Source organism: Acipenser ruthenus, chromosome 2, assembly GCF_902713425.1.
Source record: "Acipenser ruthenus chromosome 2, fAciRut3.2 maternal haplotype, whole genome shotgun sequence".
Classification (NCBI taxonomy): domain Eukaryota; kingdom Metazoa; phylum Chordata; class Actinopteri; order Acipenseriformes; family Acipenseridae; genus Acipenser; species Acipenser ruthenus.
The window spans coordinates 95,030,108-95,046,251 of NC_081190.1; positions in this window are offsets into that span (position 1 = coordinate 95,030,108).

The following is a 16,144-nucleotide window of genomic DNA, read 5'->3' on the forward strand; positions in this document are numbered from 1 at the left end:
TGGCCCACACAACAGCTTTCCTGGCCCCTACCATCGGAAAGGAACTAGAGCCGCATCTGCCCCCAACCACCCAACCTTACACCTTTTAAAATATGGCAGATAAAGAAACAGAATGCCAGTCTCCCAAGAAGTGATGAAGATCAGTGGTTCCCAATCTTTGGGTCACAAAAGGTCCAAAGGTGGGTCATGGAAGCGCGCACTGTTAACACATACTACAAATAGATTTGTTAAACAATGTAAAATATGGTATTATCATTTTTGTTTCCATTTTTTCTCCCCGATGACTAGATTTTTCTCTTCAGAACCAGTGTTCGGTTGTCATCTCATGCTCCTTTCCTAACCAGAAGCTGTCATTCCGAACTGTAATTCCAACGTTAATGCAATGTTGTTGTAGTAGAAAAAAAAAAAAAAAACTTACAAAACACATGTTCGAATTTTTTAAAATATCAGTTAAATCTTCTTAACTGTTTGTACGATTATTTTTTTTTATTCGTGATTCAATCTGAATATTTTTAAAGACTAATAAGGCAAATGCATTTACTTATGTAAAGACATGTAGGCAACAAAAAACGTCAATTTAAAGCGTCAATTTTTTTTAATGCTCAAGAATAGACAAGACTGTAGGTTGAGTGGCAGTACTCTTCTGCCCTTTCAGGCAAGCTAGGCTTTACACTGCAACAACAGCAACATTGTAAATCAGACATAGAGTAATTATTGTAACACCACCAATGATTTAGATATCTGGTATTCTCTTTGAGTATTCTGAATATGTCTTGTAAATATGCTTTTACAGTAGATGCTTTCTAAAGGATTTTGGAAGTTATCAGACAATGATTTCGGGAACATAACAGTGGAATATCACTGGGTTATAAGTCTTGGTCCACCCTAGTGCTATGGCAGATTTTCATGGCTGTTTTCAATTCTTCAGGATACAGTGATCAATGGTATTAGAGGTTGCTGTAATACCCAAATGGATGAGCACTGAAGAGGCACAAGAGTCAGTATTCTTCTTGAGATGAGTCAGAATTTTGTGAATTACCACGTTTCTTTAAAGGACAAAAAAAAATAAATCAATATTACACACAAACCCAAACAAAGCCATGTGTTAAAAATAGATAATGTAATCTGCTTTTTAAAACCTACAGTATGGTGGTTTTGTAGTTTTAGCATCAGCACTTTTAACTCATATAATTTAAATAAATGTGAGGTTTCAGTGGTAAAAAAAATTAAATACAATATTGTATGTATGTGCAGGTTGATTTCTGTGACAGGAAGGCTTGGTGGGTGACTTCAGACCAGTAAATACACAGGCAAAGTATTGCGGGGTGAGTCGCCAATGCACTCATTTTTATTAAATTAAACACAAAACACTAAACACAAAACAAAGGGCACGTTGGCCAAAACTAATAATAAACACAGACAAATAAAACAAATAAGGGCCAGAATGCAGCCAGCTGGATAGCAATTGTTTTATTCTCTCTCTCTCTCTCTCTCTCTCTCTCTCTCTCTCTCTCTCTCTCTCTCTCTCTCTCTCTCTCTCTCTCTCTCTCTCTCCTAACTCGTACAAACCCCTTCCAGCGCATAGCTGCTGTTTATATTGATGTGGCTGTCCTCAAACTGACAAATAATTAGCCAATTTGAAGAGAGCCATATTCCACATGAGTATTTCCGGCAGGGAAGGTTTCCTTCCCTGCCAAACAAAACAACAATAATATAAAACAGGTTCTTCACACTATACATTTAAATAATAATAATAATAATAATAATAATAATAATAATAAACATAGGGGCAGGTGCACCCCGTCACAGTCACACATGCATATTTTGAAATAAATAAATAAATATCTGGTCAAAGGTTTTGTGGTGATGAAACGAAAATCGAGCAGATTGGACGACTGTAATTCTCTCCTTGCTTTCTCCCTGTTTTGGCTCATCTTGTATTCTCCCAATCTTGCTACTCTCATGCTACCTCTCTGCTTCGCACCTTCCACTGGCTACCTATCTCTGCTCACATTCAATTCAAGAACGTACTCCCTCGTGTCTCCCTACACCCCCTCTGGCTCCTCTACGGGAAGACTGATCATGCCTTTCCTCCACTTTCCATGCTCCCGTGCCCGCTTCTTCTCTTGCCTAGCTCCTCTGTGGTGGGACCAGCTACCACAGGACTTCAGGACTGCTCCGTTTATCACTGCCTTCTGCCGCCTACTTAAGACCCACCTGTTTAGACTGCACTTTAGATATCCTTGCACTATTGCACTACTAATATGCCATTGTAATAATATAACTTGTTGTAATCCTAACTTGTTGCATCCTATTTCATATTGTATTTTAGTAGTATTATTTGCACTTACTGTAAAGACCTTTCCATACTTATAGCAACAACAGTACCACATACTGGTGTTTGGTGTAACCTCTGTCTTTTTCTACAGTTAAGTAACTGAACAGTCATGGCTTCTTCATCTGGGAAGTTATGCTAGTACCATTAAATTAAATTGTCAATTACATAGGCTGCTGGGGCACACAACAATTATGAAATGCTATTACAACTAATGGCCATCAGGGGTCAAGGTCTTCACCCATTATGTGCCATTTGCAGAGCCGACAGCTCTGTTATGACCTACTTTAAAACAAAAATCAATAAAATGTATCGTACTAAACCAGTTAGAATAATAACATGGGTCCCGGTAGAACAATCCCATATTAATGTCATATGTCTTTGCCTATTACATGAAATGTATTTTCTGTTTAATTCCACACATCACAACAATCAATAAAGGCTCTAATAAGAAAGCAACATTCTCTACATTTACAAGACAATTAAGCAAAGCGGTGGTTCTGACAGAAAATTCACTTTAACCTTAGATCAAAACATCAAGTATATGTTAGGCACTTCCAATACTAGATCAAATTGTCAAACAAATAGCTAGTATCTTATTTGTACTTTGATAAACAATACTTCCAATGATCAATGAGGAAAGGATTTACATCTCCGATGTGTGCCAGAGTTCGACTCCTCCTCCCCAGCCTCCACCAGCTTTTTTGCTTCATTTAACAGGGGAGGGCAGCTATCCTGCCCCCTGGCAATGGCTTCCCTATGGTCAGCCTCTTCACTTATCTGCAAGCAAATTTATGAGCAGGGGTACCTTCAAAGGCGAGGCCAAAGGCTAAAGAATGTAGTGTAAACAGAAATGAAAGTAACTTTAATGTCTTACCTGTACTGTATTATTGTTCAGTCAGAAGGTTTGTGTGGTCTGCAAAAGCCTGAGGAAGGCAACTTAAATCTTCAAGTCTTCTGTTTGTGGGGGCCTTACATCAAGAAAAAGAAACAGAGTTGGGTGTACTCTTGAAACCAGGGTATTTTTTAAACTGAATCAAAACATTCTGAAGTCTCTGATGACTTTCCAAAATGCATGGAGAAATGTGGATGAATTGTTGAATTTATGGGGTTTTTTTTGAGACATGACCTCAGTTCTGTAACAAAGTGTGTAACTTAAGTTCTTAAACTAGTCAACTGGAAGTAAAAGTAAATGATTATTGAAAACTAAATAAAAATCTTTGAAACTAGATATTAACTGAAACTGAAATGATGAAATCGATTGAAATACTAACTAAATAGAAACTGAATGTTGATCTTTGAACCCCCCAAAAACTGAAACTGAAATTAAACTCTGGAACTGAAAAAACGCGGCTTGTCATCACGAGAGTGTCTTGAGGCACACTGATTGGTTTATTCAATCTTTCCAGAACAGCCATCATATCATTGCCTCGTTTTGTACTCTGATTTCCACTACTGCACCTCATCGCAACAAAATGGCATGTAAACAAATGTGAAATTCACCGCTGTTTCTTTTTTTTACAAAAAGCTGGAAATTGTTTGAGCTCCTGAAAAAAACTTGAATCAGCATAAGTCACTGAGCAATTTGGTGTTTTCTGTTTTAGTGAGATGCTTCACCATTCTGTAAATAATTTTGTGCATGTCTTGAATATTGCTCCTGTACAGGTATTCGTAATTAATCTAGATTTGCTGCTGCATTTTTTAAGATTCAGGGGGCGGGAGTTGGGGCTGCCTAATGAATGTCTGTCATTACTAATTGTCTTTTTAAGCTACAATCTTACGCACTTCCCGTCTTGTGTTTTTGCTTTGTAGCAAACGTGTAGACTCTTCAATTGTGCCTTATTTTCTTCTGAAAGAAAAAAAATGCCTAAACCGCGTCGCCTTGTTCTCTCGTCCGACTTGGACGATTCTGGACAAGAAATGATTTTTCCTACCTGCTCTCGAGATACGTCTCATCCTGCAGCTTCTTTCTCTTTTGCTGCAGCGGCTCCATTGCCAAATACTCAGGCAAGAAACGCCTTATCATCGGTCTATCAGCACCTTATGGAAGCCTCACAAGCAGCATAAACTCTCTCATTCCTCATGACCAATTATCTCTTCATTACATTAAAATATTAGGCGCCATTAAATCTATCAAAATACCAGGCCAAGGCTCATGCCTAGCCAAAGCTGACATATCAGACGCTTTTAAAATCATGCCCGTCTACCCCTCCCCACGTCACTTGTTCGGAATCTGCTGGGACAGTAAATATTATTTCTAATGTTGGTACCTTCTCCAACAATCCTATCCATCCTGCAGTTCGTCTAACTATCCGAGGGATTCTCAAGAATCCACCTCCCGCCTACCCATATCAATTGACATCTTATATTCCCTGATATCAACACTCCGGAAAGGCTGTTTCTCCCCCTTCTAGATCTAGATCTAGATCCCGAGTAATTATATATATCTGTACCTTTGTTTTGGCCATCAAGCCCTTTTGTTTTGTGTTCCCGTTTGTTTTGTTTGCTGCCTTTTCTTTTGGTGTGTTTATTAAATATGCGCTATAGCGCTTAAACGCGTTCCCCTGCCTGTGTGGGTCATTGTGTTGTATTTAACATCACATGTAATTTATACTGACATCATCTAAAATAGTGAACACTGTCCCACTTGAAATGCACTTATTTACAATGCTTTTAAATACATAACTTTTACCATTAATCTTATACTCAGTTGGGGGGTTGTATGCACATCTGATTCACAGCACTGTTTAATGAACACTAGCTGTAGAAAATGTCATAATCCAGCCTCTGGGTATTGTGTTAGTCTATGGCCTAAAGAAAATGATGGGAAATAATTTCCCATGGGAAATCTTTAAAGTACTTTTCATTCATAATAGTGAATAATGTTGATACTTCCTGCAGGGTAAATACATTTTTAGAGCAGGCTGAACATTTTAAGGATTATTACCATATTTAAATTCAGATTGTGTTCCTCTACCAACAGATGTGCCTGTTTTTTTGTAGGCCTCCCAGTGAAAATACAACAGTTAAACAGTATATCAGAACCCTTATAAAACAGACTGCCTTTACCATGTAAAGTATAGTAAAAAGAAAACCATACGTAGAACAGCATAGTGTGGTGAATCTTACAGAAGTGTGGTTAAGCATTATAGAAAGCACAGTTAAATATGTTGTGTGTAAATTCACAGTATAAGCGTGGGAAAAGTGTAAAATTTAAATACAAATATAGTGTTAAGCCTATAAGCACTGAACAACAAATTTAGAACAACCATATACAAAAGCAGTACTATATAATATTATATATATATATATATATATATATATATATATATATATATATATATATATATATATATATATAAAGAGAGAGTATTTTACCCTATACTCACAAAATATGGAATTGTGTATGGTTTATAGTAATGAACAGGGAACCTATTTTTCTGCAAAAAAAAAAAAAGTTATCCGATAATAAAATAAAATAAAAATCTGCATTATTCCGCAATTCAAATAAAAAGCTAAAATAGAGTGTGTCGTCCCCCCATATGGCTAAGCACATTAAGCACATTTTTAACATGTGTAGGGGTGCTGTGTTAATTTAGTTTGACAGTTAGTTTATTTACGTTAGTTTGTCTGTTACTTTATTATTATAGTTTATTAATATACACTTGCCTATTGCTTTCATTTTACTTATTCAGTTCATTTCATATGTTGGTGCACGTTGCAAGTGTGTCATGACTGTGTCTTTTAGAACACTTTGGATATAAGAAGACTTTGCTTGCTTCCCGAGGGGTGTTCTCTTAGCCAGAGATTACAGTATTTATATTAGTTTATCTCCAAGTTAGTCTTTGTCATCTGGATGGCTATTGTCAAATTCATTGGCCAGATCTTTAAGGGTGATTTTTATCATTTGATATCTTTAAACAGCTTGTTCTGTAACAACAATGCACGGCTGGCGCCTCGTTCAACCTTGACCTCTGTACACTGGAAGCAGTTTTATTGAACACGTATGTCAATTTAAAGTAACATTGCCTGTGTTGATGATTATGTATGATAAGTGTATTGATTTGGTTATCAAACAAACAAAAAAAGTATGTTTTTTGCCCTGCCTCAAGTGTAAAATGAAAAATTATCCGACAGCATAGAAAATCCTGGTTTTTCTGCATCATCCACAGCAAACAGATTCCTAGGATCCCTGGTAATGAGTTAAGGTCAAAGGTTCTGATTCTATTCACCCTATAACAATAAAGCATTAAGAGGTAGTTGAAATCTTTAAAATCTTAAAAGAAGTTGACAAAGTTCACCCTAGTCAATATGTTAGGCATAGCACAGCACAAACCAGGACCAGGGGACACATTTGGAAAATAATTGGAGACAGCTACTAGGAACCAGATGAGTTTTCATGGGCTGAATGGCCTCCTGTTATACATATATTTTCTTCTGTTGTGATGCTAAATATTCATGTTACATGCCTGGGAACAAGCAGAAGATAAAAACAATTCAACATGACTGTTAGAAGCACCTGTTTATTGCAGTGCAAGTCCCATTGGAAGCACTGTTTAAACAAATGTACATGAAAATTATAAATACAAAAAGGCAAAACAAAACACAGTTAAAAATAAAAGTTTGCCAAACAATGGCTCAGCGCTACTCCCACTATAATGGAAGTCCCACTCTAGGAACCTTCTCTCTAAAACACTTAAATCAGGAGTGTCAAACATACAGCGATGTCATCCAGCCCACAGAATACCATTTTTTTTAGTCAATATGATACAGGTAAAAAAAAAAAAAAAAGGCAAAAAAATTAGTGCTGGGACAAATATCCAAACTAACGGGTTTTTTTTAACATGTTCTTGAAGGCTAAAAAAATATGTCTGTGTAAGGCAGAACTTGTTTTATCTGTATAGGGCAGCAGTGTGGAGTAGTGGTTAGGGTTCTGGACTCTTGACCGGAGGGTTGTGGGTTCAATCCCCAGTGGGGGACACTGCTGTTGTAGCCTTGAGCAAGGTACTTTACCTAGATTGCTCCAGTAAAAACCCAACTGTATAAATGGGTATTGTATGTAAAAATAATGTGATATCTTGTAACAATTGTAAGTCGCCCTGGATAAGGGCATCTGCTAAGAAATAAATAATAATAATATATTTCATGCTTCTTCATATCACTTTGACAAGGTGTTTCTAGTTTTTTAACTTGTGAAGTGGATGGCTGTGGATTGAAGATGGCTTCTTGTCTTGTTATGCAATGCCTTGCCCCGCGTCTGCTAAGAAATAAATAATAATAATAATATTGTCGCAGAGGCTGGCGGCAGGATTTACTCTGCTGGAGTTGCTGCTCGCTTTCCCTTGCTTGTCACCTGGTTGCCATTGTCACAGCAGTGGGGGGTGCTCTCCTGGAGCTTCCTGACTGTCAGCTAAGATCAGCCCCACACGTTAACTCTATTTGCTAAATAAAATAGCGATCTATTTTGGAAGATAAAAGTTGTACACTTGGATTCTTAACACAGCTACTATATATACAGTATATATATATATATATATATATATATATATATATATATATATATATATATATATATATATATATATATATATATATATATAAGAAGCGAGTCAATCAGGGTTTGTTTCTGTCTGCAACATTCATACAGGTCATACTTGCAAAAGAAATTACTCTGTATAGTAATCAACATTTTAATTTTCATTTGCATCAACATCTGGAGCAAATGACTGGGCTGAGGATATCTTGAGTATCGAGTTAAGTTGAGAATACATTTTGATTTGTTGATAATCATGATGGAGAAAGCTTGTCGCTTCTCAGGACACACTATTTCAGCAGCTTTTAGTAGCATTTATTCAAAAACTCAGAAAATGGTTTTGAAGAAACACCTATTTTGTGAGCAAGCACATAGCTTGTCTTAACATAAGAACATAAGAACATAAGAACATAAGAAAGTTTACAAACGAGAGGAGGCCATTCAGCCCATCTTGCTCGTTTGTTTGTTAGTAGCTTATTGATCCCAGAATCTCATCAAGCAGCTTCTTGAAGGATCCCAGGGTGTCAGCTTCAACAACATTACTGGAGAGTTGGTTCCAGACCCTCACAATTCTCTGTGTAAAAAAGTGCCGCCTATTTTCTGTTCTGAATGCCCCTTTATCTGATCTCCATTTGTGACCCCTGGTCCTTGTTTCTTTTTTCAGGTCAAAGAAGTCCCCTGGGTCGACATTGTCTATACCTTTTAGGATTTTGAATGTTTGAATCAGATCGCCGCGTAGTCTTCTTTGTTCAAGACTGAATAGATTCAATTCTTTTAGCCTGTCTGCATACGACATGCCTTTTAAACCCAGGATAATTCTGGTTGCTCTTCTTTGCACTCTTTCTAGAGCAGCAATATCCTTTTTGTAACGAGGTGACCAGAACTGAACACAATATTCTAGGTGAGGTCTTACTAATGCATTGTAGGGTTTTAACATTACTTCCCTTGATTTAAATTCAACACTTCTCACAATATATCCGAGCATCTTGTTAACCTTTTTTATAGCTTCCCCACATTGTCTAGATGAAGACATTTCTGAGTCAACATAAACTCCTAGGTCTTTTTCATAGTTCCCTTCTTCAATTTCACTATCTCCCATATGATATTTATAATGCACATTTTTATTGCCCGCATGCAATACTTTACACTTTTCTCTATTAAATTTAATTTGCCATGTGTCTGCCCAATTCTGAATGCTGTCTAGATCATTTTGAATGACCTTTGCTGCTTCAACAGTATTTGCCACTCCTCCTATTTTTGTGTCGTCTGCAAATTTAATGAGTTTGCTTACTATACAAGAATCTAAATCATTAATGTAGATTAGGAATAGCAGAGGACCTAATACTGATCCCTGTGGTACTCCACTAGTTACCTCGCTCCATTTTGAAGTTTCTCCTCTAATCAGTACTTTCTGTTTTCTACCTGTTAACCACTCCCTAATCCATGTGCATGCATTTCCTTGAATCCCTACTGCGTTCAGTTTGAGAATTAATCTTTTATGCAGGACTTTGTCAAAAGCTTTCTGGAAATCTAAAAAAAACCATGTCGTATGCTTTGCAGTTATCCATTTTCAATGTTGCATCCTCAGAAAAGTCAAGTAGCATCACTTATGCTACAAGCACTAGTAAGCATCGATTTCTGCTTTTCAAGGATTTATCTTCATGTAACTTTCCTGTATATGTATCATATTTCTTGCCATGGTTTGCTTCATAGTGTCTTTCAATGTTGTATTATTTCACAACAGACACATGTTGTTTACAAATTAAGCACATTGACTTTCCATTCATGTCCACAAAGAAATGTGAAATTCCCCATTTCTCTTGAAACACACAGCCCTCTTGATCCACCATGCTCTTCACAGATAAGGACATGATGACACTTATAACTACAGAACCTTTTTCTGGTGTCACTGGTGTTATCTACTCGAACCAGCTGACGCACTGCTGTCTCACCCACATGGTCGGCGATTGACAGCAATCACAGTAACATGACAATTTGTGTTGCTCATGTGAAGGAACTCGTTGGATGCATGTTTGCACACGTGTTCTAAGAGGTGACTGTAGGGGAATGTAAATATACTATGTATCCTTTTTGTTAAATACAATAATTCTGAGGTTTTGGTTCGTCTTTGTATTTTTATAACTGTCACTCGACCCACGCCAAACGCCAGGGTATCGGATCAGGCCCGCCAAACAAAACGAGTTTGACACCCCTGCCTTAAATTAATACCTTTTCTAAATACCAAGGATCCCGGTTGAACACACAGGTTGCACTCATGACCCCAGTTCAACACACTGTTTTCACGTATTTGGTTCACTCACCCTTGTACACACAGTCAAGAGGCTTTCAGCTGGTAAACACAAGCACAGAACCAAGGACTGGCTTTTCAGACCCTTTTTAAAGGCATGTGGCCAGGGTTAATTGATAATCAATTAGTTAATTTATAATCAACACCTGGCCACATGCTGCTCATGGATTTCAATTAGGTAGGCAGGGAGGGGGTTCTAACCTCCCAACACTGCCATATCTAACACAAACTATATTTTCAAATTATACAAATTGTATTTACAAACCCCAAAAAACATACTATTTACACGTGCTGGGCCTTAGCCCTGTCACAGTATCACTCCAAAGTGCACTGAAGAGGAGAGAGAGCTTGATCAGTAAGAAGTGGCATGCAATAGGTTAAGGGCAGAGCAATCTAAATTAGCTTTCTCTGTCCCCCTCAAAACACTTTTAAACTTTCTTCATTAAATTGAGGGTTAGTCATAGTCAGGGAAGTGCAGGTTCACGTCCTGGCGGTGCGAAGTCACCGGTCTTCACTGGGGATTCCGGAGGGAATGACGCATTGGCTCTGATGCTCCTGCGGGTTAGGGAGGCAACAAAACCAAAAGGGACTGTTTCTCCTCATCACACTACAGCGGACTCTACCGGCCAGGCATCTAGTGAGTTCAGGCGAACACCAACATGGCTGGCTTTTGTCCGCCAGAGGCTGGTAGCTTGCTGACATCCGCTCTCAATTGCCTGAGTGCAGAACAGGAAGCTGGCTTGGTCATGGGAGCAGAGGACAACCACTGAACCTTCAGTTCTCCTGAGCTGTGTGGGAAATTGCTGTGGTGAGGGGAAATAATAATTGGACATTCTAAATGGGGAAAAAATTGGGGCTAAAATAATTGGGCACTAAAAAAAAAAAACTCAATTCTCCTTGAAAATGTTTTTCTGATTAAATAAGGTATTTCTGTCATTTGGTGATTCATGCACACAAAAGAAAAACAAGAACGGAATGCATACACTATCTGACAAGAGTACAGGCTCTTGACATATGGGAGAAAATGAATGTCAGTGTCTTAATTAGGTTTTTGTTGGTTTGGACTGATTTCAAGGACTACACTTATAGGACATTCAGCTCTTTTTTATTCCAGTATGGGTGGCACAAGCCCATTGCATCCTACAGTACATCCAGTGTGCAGTGGCACTACTCATTTAAAATCAAGGCCATTATTTTATGTGACATATTTATGTGCTTGCTTGGCATTCATGCCTTTGTATTTTTATTTGGTCAGCAGTTTCTCAGAGTATGCAATTGGTTAAAGGTCTATATATGAGTAGGGTGTACATTGTTTTTTGAAGGTTGTTGCCGAATAAGCCCATGTTTATAAAATGAGTCCTCTTGATTTTACCTGTAAAAACATATCTTTGATTGATTGCAGCTAGACCTTTGGGGTTATTTTGAACTATACTGTAACACTGGAAGAAAATGGATATTAAAACTTCAGTTAGCACTACTTTAAATGCAACTGTTAACATTGAGACACTGATACTTTATTGCAATTTAGTTATAATAGAACATACGAAGAACATAAGAACATTTACAAACGAGAGGTGGCCATTCGGTCCATCTTGCTCATTTGGTTGTTAGTAGCTTATTGATCCCAGAATCTCATCAAGCAGCTTCTTGAAGGATCCCAGGGTGTCAGTTTCAACAACATTACTGGGGAGTTAATTCCAGACCCTCACAATTCTCTGTGTAAAAAAGTGCCACCTATTTTCTGTTCTGAATGCCCCTTTATCTAATCTCCATTTGTGACCCATAGTCCTTGTTTCTTTTTTCAGGTAATTATGTTGCATACAGGGTATTTAAAGGGTTAATCCCATGTTAATGTACTTATTATTATTTTTAAGCAGTTCTTATAGTATTCTCTACAGCAGTGTGTGATTAGTTTTCAATTAAATTCAGAAAAAAAACATTACCAAAAAAAAAATAATGCATTACTCTGCTCATCTGTTTGTGATACAGATACCTGAGATGCAATAGACAGGTAAACCCTTGTCTCCATCCCTACAAATTCAGAATTTTTGGAATATTGATGTGTTCTACACTCAGAAGTGCCATGTCAAGTTTGACAACTCAATTTGTGTTGTAATAGATGTAGTATATGTGTTATTTTCTGTTCCTTTACAGTTTGTTTGTCGTGCTAAAGGTCTGTTTGTATGCTCTGCACAATCAATTGTGATTCAGTTAACAATGCTGGGCTGAACTGCTGCTGTGCTGTCAGAATTTTCTATTTTGGGAAAGTAAACTCTTGTTGTCCTTGCAGCACAAGATTAAACAAAACATTTATTTTGATCATTATCATTTAATAACGCTACTCAAGTGAACAAAACAGCTCCAATGAACTATTTGTGTGCTTTAAATTTATAAGTGACATTGAAAGATAATAATAATATACCCCCTTATTTGTGCTTATGTATGATGTTCACAATCAGCTTCATCTATTGTCTTTGGCATGTCACACTGTGGTATACAGTAATATTGCATATCCTACAACAGTATTCCTTAGTGGAGACTTGTGTACAGTTAATCTGTTTATTTATAGACACATGGCAGTTTTGTTAGAGTGGGTCTTGCAGGATAATAGTGGGCAAATATCACAAATACAATGAATGTTAAGTACAATTTAAAGTCTGTAACTTCAATAAAAACTGACAGGATGCACTTGGCTTAGACTCCTGATAATACAGATTACTGACAATATAATAGTTTTTTGCTGATCCCTTGAAATTCGTAATAATGAGAATTGATTGTAATGTATTTCTATCTAAATTGAAGGAAAAAAAAACTCAACAATATAAAACTATCTGGATGAGAAATGTCCTGTAGTCAACTGATATCTGCTATCAAGATGAATTGGCTATTCCCTTGTCCAAAAGTTCAATGTGATGCTTCACAGTTGGTACGGATCCAAGATTTAAGAGAGAACCCCTGCAGCAATGTTTAGTCTTCACACAGTGGCAGTAATAGCATCAAACTGTTATCTCACCCGGCTGTATTTTCACATTACAATCAAGTGTCCTTGTTCTGTCATTTAAAAGTAGATTTGTTATTTTTCAATTAGACAGGTTCTAGCATGTATTCGTGTAGCAGTCACCTACTGCTGGCAGACATGTACCATCTTCTGGAACATGACAAGATGAGGTCAAGCCAATGCAGTATGTCTGTCAACAGTTAGTCCTCCAGGTGAAAATGTGTGGGCCCTTTGGAGATACACAGGTAGGTGTAAGCAATGAAGGACAATCACTTTGTTGAGTGAGAAAAGATCAGTGACAGCAAGGCTCCCTGTGTTATTATTGTCATGTTGATTTGAGAAAGCCCAATTGTATTTCATATTCACCTCTTTATAAAGATAAAAGCACAGCATATGTGTTTAGAATAAGAATATTCCTTAGTTTGAATGAAACATGGATTCTAGTGAGTGAGTCATCGTTCATTTTTAAGGAAGATAGGACTGTCTCTGAGGGACCACAAGCCTTGTGTTTAAAAAGCAGGTTTTCCAATATACATTCAGCCCGAGTCCCAACTTTTGTACACTGTAGCATCCCCATGTAAATACATTAAGCTTAATGTAAAGGAAAAATAATAAAGCACTTTCTTCTGCCAAAATACTGTACTATACTGTAGTAACACTAGCTTCACTTGACTGCTGCCCAATTAAGTAACAGCATCAGTCATCTCATTTGTAGCCTGTGTTTGTACACAATGTTTTTTTAGCTGAGACAGTGTTACCTCCTTAAACTAATTTATTTAGCATTTTACTTTGATGTTGTACGTTTATCTTTTCTGTACTACATCATGGATCGTTATTGATGTGTTTCCTGGTTGACAATGTGGGCAATAATCCTTACACTATCACTGCACTAGAGCGGAAATTTTGAAAAGAGCTTTGAAACAGATTTTAAATTAAAAAGTTGTCAGGATGTTAACAATGAAAAGAAAAATTACAGGTAAGTTATTTAAACAGTTGTAGCAACACATGGGAACGTGTAACGCTATACTATTCAAAAACCCACTACTTAGTCTTTCAGTTTCTCCACTAATTTATCTTTCAGTTACTTTAAATGAATATATTTGTTGGTAGTTCGCATAAAAGGTAAATTATAAACAATTTACATGATACTGGTCAGAGACAGTATTTACAGGATTTGCAACCCTGGTCAGATTTAAAAATAAATATTTATGGGTCTCCCTCAGTGGCGCTTCCGGTAAAGACACTCCGCTTGGAGATTGTCAATTTGAATCCAAGCTATGCCATTGCTGACCATGGACAGGAGTTCTCAGGGGGCAGTGTACAATTGGCCAAACGCTGCCCAGGTGGGGTAGGGGTTAGGTTGGCTGGGGAGTCCTTGGTTCACCGCACACCAGCGACCCCTGTGGCTGGCCAGGTGCCTGCAGGCCAGCCTGTATGCAATTCGGGTGGTCCTCCGACACTGTAAGTTCTGAATATGGCTGCATGGCAGGCTTGCAGAGCGAAAAAAAGTGGACGGCTGACAGCACTTATTTCGGAGGACGCAAGCGCTTATCTTCGTCTCTCCAGAGTTAGCTCGAAGGTTGCAGCAGTGAGCCAGATTGAATAATAATTGGACATTCCACAATTGGGAAGAAAAACTGGAAAATGAAATTATTGTTAAAAAAAATCATATATATATATATATATATATATATATATATATATATATATATATATATATATATATATATATATATATGATGATTTGCCTTCTTGTCACAGGTTTTTCCTCAAACAGACACTTGACAACCAGATGCAAGAGAACGCCGTAGTGTGTGTTTATTATTTTTAAACACTGAAAAGAAAATAAAGAAAACAAAACCTAACCTGGTCTCGGTCCTAATTCGTTCACTCTCCCACTCTCCAACCCAACTCCTACCATCACACTCAGTGTAACACACACACGCACACCCTTTTAACCATTGTCAATTACCCCATGTAATTGACTTCACCTGGAGTTAGTCCTGACTCTAATAACCTCTACTGGGTCCTAATGCCCCATGTATGGTCTTTGCACACCAACACGTATTTCTATTAACCCAGACTCAAATATGGGAAACAAAGTAATTAACACCTAGTTTGTAACTTACCAACCATTCCATATTATTTAATTTGTTTGTTCACCATCCAGTTAGTTTATGTGGTCCTACCACATTCTGTTTTTTTTTTTAACCAATTCCTCACACTATCTATCTATCTATCTATCTATCTATCTATCTATCTATATATATATATATATATATATATATATATATATATATATATATATATATATATATACACAACTGATTTATAAAGGTATTGTCAAGAGGCTGTTTTTATGTTTGAAGCAATGAATTCCAAAGATGGGATACCGGATATACAAAGGCATGTTGGCCAATTTTAGGGATTTTAAAAGTAGACACATCATTTGAGCGTATAGGAAGAGTTAAATGTCTCTAACAGAGATGTATGGTAACTTGGAGAAGTAATGGGAAAAAATATAGGTCTCATTTGGTCGAGATCCTGGAGCATTTTGGTTTAGATCAGAACCTTGGTTTAAATGGAGAAAATCATGCTAACTATTTCATTTAGAAATATGACATTATTGTTTCGGTTGTGTCGGGGTAATCAGGCAAACAAGTCCTATAATTGCATGAAAAGATGCAGCTACATTATGTAAGGCGAAACATCTGATTGTTTACAGCCTGCAGCTCGAAAGGAGAGCATTCCAGACAGCATCTGTAAACCTCACAACTCTCGACTATAGTGGACTATATGGCACCCAGTTGTATCAACACTTGCATCATCTTGTACTTGCACTTAACTTCTCCACACTTTGCTGTATTCTACTACTGCTCTCAACTATAATTATATTTTCTGTATCTTGTACTTGATTTTACTGATAAAGGTAACCGTGTTCACGTTTTTTGTAATTACTCGTATTTGAAA